This window comes from Pan troglodytes, chromosome 2, assembly GCF_028858775.2.
Source record: "Pan troglodytes isolate AG18354 chromosome 2, NHGRI_mPanTro3-v2.0_pri, whole genome shotgun sequence".
Classification (NCBI taxonomy): domain Eukaryota; kingdom Metazoa; phylum Chordata; class Mammalia; order Primates; family Hominidae; genus Pan; species Pan troglodytes.
In genome coordinates this window covers 120035460-120043990 of record NC_086015.1, presented here as the reverse complement: position 1 = coordinate 120043990, position 8531 = coordinate 120035460, and the positions used below count along the sequence as shown (strand labels likewise).

Genomic DNA, 8531 nt, shown 5'->3' with positions numbered 1-8531 from the left:
ATAGCTAGTCTTGACTTATTGTTTAAATTCTCAAAGTGTGAGTCACTTAACTCTAATCTGACCTTGCATGTCCAGCGGAATCTTCTATGTGCTAAGTAGCAGTACAGTGTCATCCTTAATACTTAGGGGTTTAGAGCAAGTCCCACTTAGTCTTGAGTTTTAACTTATTTGAGCATTATCTTGAGTTTTGAGTGTTATCTTATCACTAGGAAGGAGAAAGCTGGAAGGAGAGATAAGAAACCAATAGTCAAAGCAAGGGTTTTTGTAGGTCTGGTATGTTCTCCCAAATATAAGAGCCTTGCATAAAGTCTGTAAATGGAAGAATGAAAAAAAGAGAAGATGGATCATTTAAACAAATCTGTATTGAGCTTGGGCATATACTGAAAGTCTCTTTCAAGCCGTGTATTTCTGTTTTGGGCCCTGTTCTATTTGGTATTTTTAGCGGTGACTTGAATAACAAAGTACAGGGCCTGCTTATCAAATTTTCTAGAGTCTAATTTGTGAGGGATATTGGATACTCTGAATAACAAAATAAAAATTCAAGACTGTCAGATTAAAAAGTGAGCTAAAGGTAACAAGCTGAAAATCAATGGGAATAAATGTGAAGTCTCATGCTTAGATTAAAACATCCATTGCACAAGACAGGTTGGGGGAAATGGAACTTAATTGCAGTTTGTGTAAAAACAAGCATTGATCGTTGGCACAATTTATGACAGAAAGCAAAGAGATCTTATACTTGAGTTAATAGAAATACAGCCTCCAGATGGTCGGAGGTAAAAATCCAAATGTACTCTGTACTGATTAGATTACATCTGGAGTCTTGTATTTAGAGTTAGCCAATATATTTTCAAAGAGCCATTGGTAATAAGGTGGTAGAAACATTTGTACACCACCATAGGACCTGATTAAGCTGGGAGAATAAGAGATAGTTCGTGAGTACACAATAGTCATCATTTTATTTGAAGGTTTTCCACATGGAAGTAAAATTAAACCTGTCTCCAAAGGCAAAACTTTCTCATAAATTAGACTTAAATTTGGGGTCAAATTTGAGGAACTGTTTTCTAACAATTAAATATACTCAAGGATTAAAGCTGTTTTGCAAAACAGGAAACATCCTGACAGAACAGAGGTCAGAAAAGAGTCCGGCAAGAACATAAGGCGAACACTGGCATTCATTGAGGGTTTGGCCTGTATGTAGATGATCTCTAAGGTCCCTTTTAACCCTGTGGCTCTACAAGAGGGAACTGGATTTTGAAAGCTGAATCTTTATAGTGAAAACGTGTTCCTTGGTATTAGCTGTTCAGGCTGCTGAGTCGTGCACATAGGCAGTGTTTTCTTTTGATTAGCTCATCCTTGTCTGATGGACAGGTGTTGTTTCCAGTGAAGCTGGCTCAGCTTTCTTTGTTTTAGTTACTTTGAAGCAGAAGGATTAATCCCCTCTGGAGATATTTGCTTGTTTTTGCTGTCAGAGCAGTCACACTTTTCCCTTTGTATCTCTTAGATTGTTTTTTGAAGTTCAGCTTCACAGAGAAATAGGCCTCATGTTTCCTTGGTGATTCACTGAGTCTAGTTAGTCCCTCCTCCACCTCCCCAAACTGCCACTGATGGTTTCTTCATCCTGGTTTGCATTTTGGCCTCCACAAGGAAGGATAAAAGACCGACCACTTTTTGGGCCAAAACTTAACAATTTCTTGCAAAAAGTATCTCTCAGAGGTCAAACAGGCACAGGCCAAAGCCATTTCTTTCATTCTTTTCCCCACCTTTATTTGAGGTGCCTTCTGTATGAGAAAACAAACAAATGTTAATATAAGTTTATATTTTAGAAATAAATGCTTTCATCAGAAATAAATATAGAAACTCTATATAAACCCACTTTGTAAAAGCATTGATGATTTACATTTAAGGCCTTTGCCATTTTTGAGTCATGGCAAATTGCCCCTTCTGGCCTTTCTTCCACAGGGCACTTTTTTCAAAATAGGATTGTTGTAAGGGCATGAACTTGGAAACACATTTATAAAAATTGAACTGGAGTTAAATGGAGTAAAATATTATAAAATCTCAATGCAAATAAAACTATAAATACATATGTCGGCTTTATTACCTAAATGCATTTTGTTAATGCCATATGAAATGGAAAATTTAAATCAAATGTAAATTTTCCCTGGAAAGTATCTGGATCAAGAGAATAAGAACATAAGGCACAGACTGAGAAAAAATATTTGCAAAAGATACATCTGATAAAGGACTATATCAAAATTATGCAAAGAACACTTAAAATTCAACAATAAGAAAACAAACCCGATTTAAAAATGGGCCAAATAACTTACCTGACACCTTACCAAAGAAAATATACATATGGCACATAAGCATATGAAAATTTCCACACAGTATGTCATCAGGGAAATACACATTAAAATAACAATGAGATACCACTACACATATACTAGAATTCCTAAAATCCTGAACACAGGTAATACCAAATATTGGCAAGGATGTGAAGCAATAGGAACTTTTATTTACTGTTAGTGGGAATGCTAAATGATATAGCCATTTTGGAAGACAGTTTGGTATTTTCTTACAAAACTAAATGTAATCTTACATATTATCCATCAATTATGCTCCTTGCTATGTACCCAAAGGAATAATAAGCATATCCACACAAAAACCAGCCTACAGATGTTTATAGCAGCTTCATTCATAATTGCCAAAACTTAGAAGCAACCAAGATGTTCAGTTGGTGAATGGAGAAATCAACTGTGGTACATACAAAGGAATATTATTCAATGTTAAAAAGAAATGAGCTATCAAGCCATGAAAATGCATGGAGAAATCTTAAATGCATATTACTAAGTAAAAGAAGCCAATCTGAAAAAAGCTATATGCTGTATCATTCTGACTATTGACATTCTGGAAAAGGCAAAACTATGGAAACAGTGAAAAGATGAGTGGTTGTCAAGGGTTTGGGAAGAAGCATGAATATGCAGAACACAGAGGATTTATAAGGCAGTGAAAATCCTCTGTACAATACTATAGTGGTATAGATATGTCATATATGTCATTTTTCAAAACCCATGGAATGCACAAAACCAAGAGTGACCCCTAATGCAAACTATGGACTTTGTGTGATTATATGTCAATGCAGGTTCATCAATTGTAACAGATGTTCCATTCTAGTGGGGCCCATTGATAAGGGGGGAACTATGCCCTTGTGGAGGGAGGGGCTATATGAGAAATCGGTGTATCTTCCTCTTAATTTTGCTGTGAACCTAAAAATTAAATCTTTTAAAAAATGATATGTGGCTAGTGTGTAGCCATTTTTCACTGCTCTGTCATACAGTTGGAATAAAAATACCCTACAGGTCTTGCTATTTGAAATGTAGTCCATGGATCAGCTTCATCAACATCATCTGGAGATGTTTTAGAAGTTCAGATTCTCAGGCTCTACCTCAGGTTTAGTATATTAAACTGTACTTTAACAAGATCCCCAGTGATTTATATACACATTAATGTTTGAGAAGTACTGCTCAAGAACTTATATGCTCAAAAACTTGCAGATATCTAAAATCTAAAATGCAGACTAGCTCTAAGTAGATGGTACTGTTTTAATGATAAAATTTCAGAAAGATCATCATGCCAAACCATCTCCTGCTGTATTTTCTAGATTAAGAATACACATTTGGTGCAAAGGTCCACAATTCCACGGTGAAAGGTAAAATTTCTAAAAGCTCTTGATTCCACACAGAAGACTCTTTTGATGTGGGGGAGATCTTTTGTTCTCATTGGCTTATTTGCTTTAAATTGACTTTTTTTTAACCTGTTTCCCATGGCTATTATGGTAATAGGTGCTTTGGGGGTTTCCTGGTGGGTAAAAGATGTATGCTTCTTTCCTCTGCAGCAATAACTTTGAGAAGGATAATAGGAAGTCACTGTATGAACCAGAAAAAAAGGAAACATAGAATATAGTCTAGCTTCTTTTTTCTTTTCTTTTCTTTTTCTTAAAGATGGATTTTCGCTCTTGTCACCCAGGCTGGAGTGCAATGGCACGATCTCGGCTCATTACAACCTCTGCCTCCTGGGTTCAAGTGATTCTCCTGGCTCAGCCTCCCAAGTAGCTGAGATTACGGGTATGCACCACCACGCCCGGCTCATTTTTGTATATTTACTAGAGACGGGGTTTTGCCATGTTGGCCAGGCTGGTCTCAAACTCCTGACCTCAGGTGATGAGACCACCTCGGCCTCCCAAAGTGCTGGGATTACAGGCGTGAGCCCCCAAGTCTGGCCTAGTCTAGCTTCTTAGATATGCAAAAGGTGTCTTTACAGCTCATAAGTGTTCCAGGACAGTTCATCATGATTAGAAACCTTCTACAGATTTAGGCTTAAAACTCTAGTTAGAAACAACAGTGTTCGTACCTGGTTTATTATCCATGTAGATCTCTACTCAATACTTAGCATAATGATAGGTGGTTGAAGGCAACAAAACACAAATGACATCTCTTAGCAGACTTGAGCTCCATATCTTAAGACTTTGATTCAGGTTATATGGTAAATATCCTTGCTTGGGATGGTATATTATATTAAGTGGGTCTCAACATCTTGCATTAGTGAATGACATTAGGGCTGCTGTTAACAGTTAGGGAGTGGCAGCATGATGTTAATACAGCACCCAAGAAAAAGTGCTTAACCAGAGAATTTAAGAAGGAATTGTTTTTCTCACTGGGTCATCTATAGAATTTTGCCCTGATTACAGTTTGTGCCTAATCTGCTCCAGGAAAGAACAAGATAACGGGTACAGTGAGGTGGACTGCCAATTAAAACATAGCCTTAAATTCATTATCCATATTGTGAGTGATTATAGTCTACATTGTATTAAAATTTTAAAATCTAGAATAAGAAGAAAGGGATTATGAACTCAGGGTTAGAGATATATTTATGTGTGTTTTAGAAGTAATCTTTAGCTTTTTCTTATTTAAAATGAACTCATAATGACATACAGTCAATTTGAAAATTTGATGGTGTAATGCATGTAGAAGCACTTGGTAAGCTGAAAAAGACAGCTCAAATATTATATGTCTTCATACAAACAGATACTATTTATTCTCTCACTTACCATTTTCTCAGTGCAGGTCAACACTGATTGTAACCTAAAAGCATGAGATGCAACTCTTTCTCTCCAGACTTAATTTTGTTATTTTTCAAAATTTACGATTGATGAGAAAACGCCCCCGCCCCCAACTTAGCATATCTCTCTCCTTTCTTCAATTCTGTCCTCTTAATCTGCTTATTCCCCAGACCATTCTAAAGAGTTCCCTCTCTTCCCTTGGTGTTTATATTCTTCAAATGCTTGTAGACAGTTTTCATACGCTACCTCAGTTGTTGCTTTGCCAAGCTATACAGATTTAGTCCTTTTCATCTTTCCTCATAAGTCACTGCCTCCATCTCTTTAATCATTTTTCTTACTGTTCTCTGAATTCCATCCAATTTGTCGATATCTTTCTGGTAGAGAGGTGCCAAGAACAGAGGGTACAGTGTGGTTAAGGAGCCGTGTCCATCACTTCTCAGCCAGATGGGATGGTTGTTACTTCAGAGGACACACTGAATATATACTGGGGGCTGAGATAAAGGAAAAGGAAACAGTAAATCTTGAGAAAGTAATTCTATAATTCATTGTCCCTAGGGAAAATAAAATAAGCATTTAATTAAAAGATGTGTTTCTAGTTTTGTGACTAGCAGATGCTGTTTTGGTGACAAAGGCAGAAAATTGCATCATTTAATAAGATAAGAAAACACAGGAGCATAATGCTGTAAATCAGACCCTTTCTCACATTTAGAGAAACAATTGTACACTATGAACAATATTATCTTGAAAATGCTTTTAGTTATTTTATTTAGTATGAAAGCAGACAGGAAATTTGGATCAAATAATTAAAACATTTAACATATTTCTTGTACCATGCTAATGCAGATAATAACCAATTCATAAAATGTGCCTCACAAAAAAGGATAAATTCTGTAAATTTATATTTATGTAGAGTTTCCATCAAAGGTTTTTAGGTTATGTTTCAAGATTTAGGTTTAGGTTTACTTGCAGGATGAGTGACAGGTTAAAGTGTGAATATTTGTTATGTAGGCTTTCCACAGTTAATACTCAGAAGCAAGTATTTTCTAGTGTATTAGACTGAAGCTGAATATAGATATTTCACGAGATGCTTTATTGAAACTGAGTTTCGTTACAGCCCTAATTTATCTTTAGTGTTTTGCTTTATGCTTATGTTTAAAGTTTTACTGTACTCATTGAACTGTGCTTGATCATTAATAATGGCAGCTATCTTTAATGAGATGCATGTCACCCTCTAGCAGGTGGTATGGTCTAATAGTCTGAGGATTGAATTATGATTCAGAAAGGAAATATTTCTTATATGGGACTACATCATAGAATGAGAAAGCTGCAAGTATCTTAAAAATGAAATAAGAGAAAGAAATGGGAGAAAGAAAAAATAAACAAAACAGGTTTCCTGAATAATAATCATGCCCTCTTAGTCCCTGAAAGGAGAAATCACAATTCATATATTGCTATTACAGAATCTAGCAGAAGCTTGGTCAATAAAGTGCTGACATCTTTAGTTAAGACAACCCATCTGTTACTCTACTTTGTGCTGTAAGTAGGATGAAGAGAGAAATAGTTACTACAATGCATGTATGTTTTCTAGCATTAAAGCTGCAGAGAAAATAAATATGCATGCCCTTACTTCTTAGAACTCCAAGAACATTACTGAGATTGTGTTGGTCTACATACTACCAATACTTACACTGATGGTAATTCTTAGATATTGGCCTAGTCAGAGTACAAAGTTTAATTATAAATTCATATCTTCCCCTTGATACCTTTATCCTAAAATGCAGGTTTTGAAGTTGGGAAAGTAAAATCCAGAAATATAGGCACACTTAACAAAGCTATGTAATTGGATTCATAAGAATGAAAGTTTGGGTTTTAGCTTATCTAGCCGTGTGGCCTTGGGAAGCACTCTTTGTTAATGCAGTTTGTTAATGGAGTGTGTTAATATCTACACACTTCTAATTCCCAGGGTAGTCAGGAATATCTATGGGGTTAATGCCATGGGGTATAGTAAGGGAAGTGCCGTACTGAAAGGCACAATAACTCCTTATTGTTTTTCATTTTGTGGTAAAGGTAATCATGTCTCTTTACATGTCTTTCATCTTCACTCTAAGGTTTACTCCTAAAAAAACCATTAGTTTGGAAAAGATTCAACTCTGCAACCATATTAGTTTTGCTTATAAGTTTCAGAGTAGTGAATGGGAAAATAATTTGCATTGCATGAAAAGTAGTACTTACATTTAGAATTTTCTTTCATATCAGTTTTTTATATTTAGAATTTTAAATTTTTAGTAGAGAAATAAGGGATAGGAAATTATTCTAGTCCCAGCTGAGACTCTTCTATCTCATTGTATGGCTGTACCCTAAGGGCATGGTTAGCATCACTTTTCTGGTCACTTCCTCCTAATATATTTGGGATAAGAAAGGGTTTATACCTGCTCCTCTCCCACATCTTCATCTTGACTATCACTTCTGCATAGCATTTTCTCTCCTCCGTCATTCTTTGTGTTGCCATGGTCCACTGAACACTTGTTGCTGGTACACCAGGGAAGTTATGTGTGGCAGACCCCTTTCAGTAAAACTGAGATCTTCAAAATGGCCTTTGCAGAGAGGGAGTAGATAGAATGGAGGGCAGGTCCTCTTTCATCTTACACTTGTGGGAATAGTAATCCAAAAAATTATATGGGCATATATACAATACCACTGAAATCTTGGGAAACTATTTTAAAAATAGAAATTTGTGGGAAATTTTAATTTTTATTCTAAGTGTTCATTGTTTAAGAGAAATGCGCTCATGGTTCGAATTTGCTTGAGCATGATCTGTGGGTACAGCCTCACTTTAACATTGCTGTTTTCTTCCTTGATCTCTCCACCATTAGCAGAGGCCCTTCTTGTCTAAACCACTGTCAGACTTATCTCTACCTACATTTTAGGACACATTATCCTCTACCTATAGAAACTGATCTTATCATCTTCCTACCTCTAGCAAGATATATCTCCATGTCTTAAGTCTGGAATAATCTGGGATCTGTTCCCAGAGGAAAAGCTCAGAGTGGACTTTGGTACCCCTTGTGTAACAGAACAATCTAAGGCGTCATAGGAACATCATTTGTGATTCCTGTGAGGTCACAAATGATTTCATCAATATGCATCTTTTGAAGGCGGCAGGTTTACTGGTTAATTGCTAAATCACATACATAGAAGCACATACACACAGATCCATATTCTGCCTGGTCAAGAAGGAAACATTAATTCTCAGAGGCAGATCTTTCTAAATAAGAGTTCTCAAACTAGTAATCCACTAGCCTAATTCAGCTCGCGTATATATTTTATTTGGCCCATACAGTTTTTGTTTATTTTTAGAAATTGCACCAACATTAAAAACGGATACATTTGATATAAAAATCCACATTTCTAG

General features: G+C 36.0%; 1 long non-coding RNA gene across 1 annotated transcript; it reads right to left on the bottom strand.

The window, feature by feature from the left end:
* Positions 1-933: 933 nt before the first annotated feature.
* On the bottom strand, positions 934-8175 carry LOC104005692 (uncharacterized). The gene is made up of 4 exons (XR_008547067.2): positions 8094-8175; positions 7549-7766; positions 5366-5610; positions 934-1778 (listed from the first exon to the last, which is right to left on the bottom strand). It is a non-coding gene; the product is annotated as an uncharacterized LOC104005692 (long non-coding RNA).
* Positions 8176-8531: the final 356 nt, after the last annotated feature.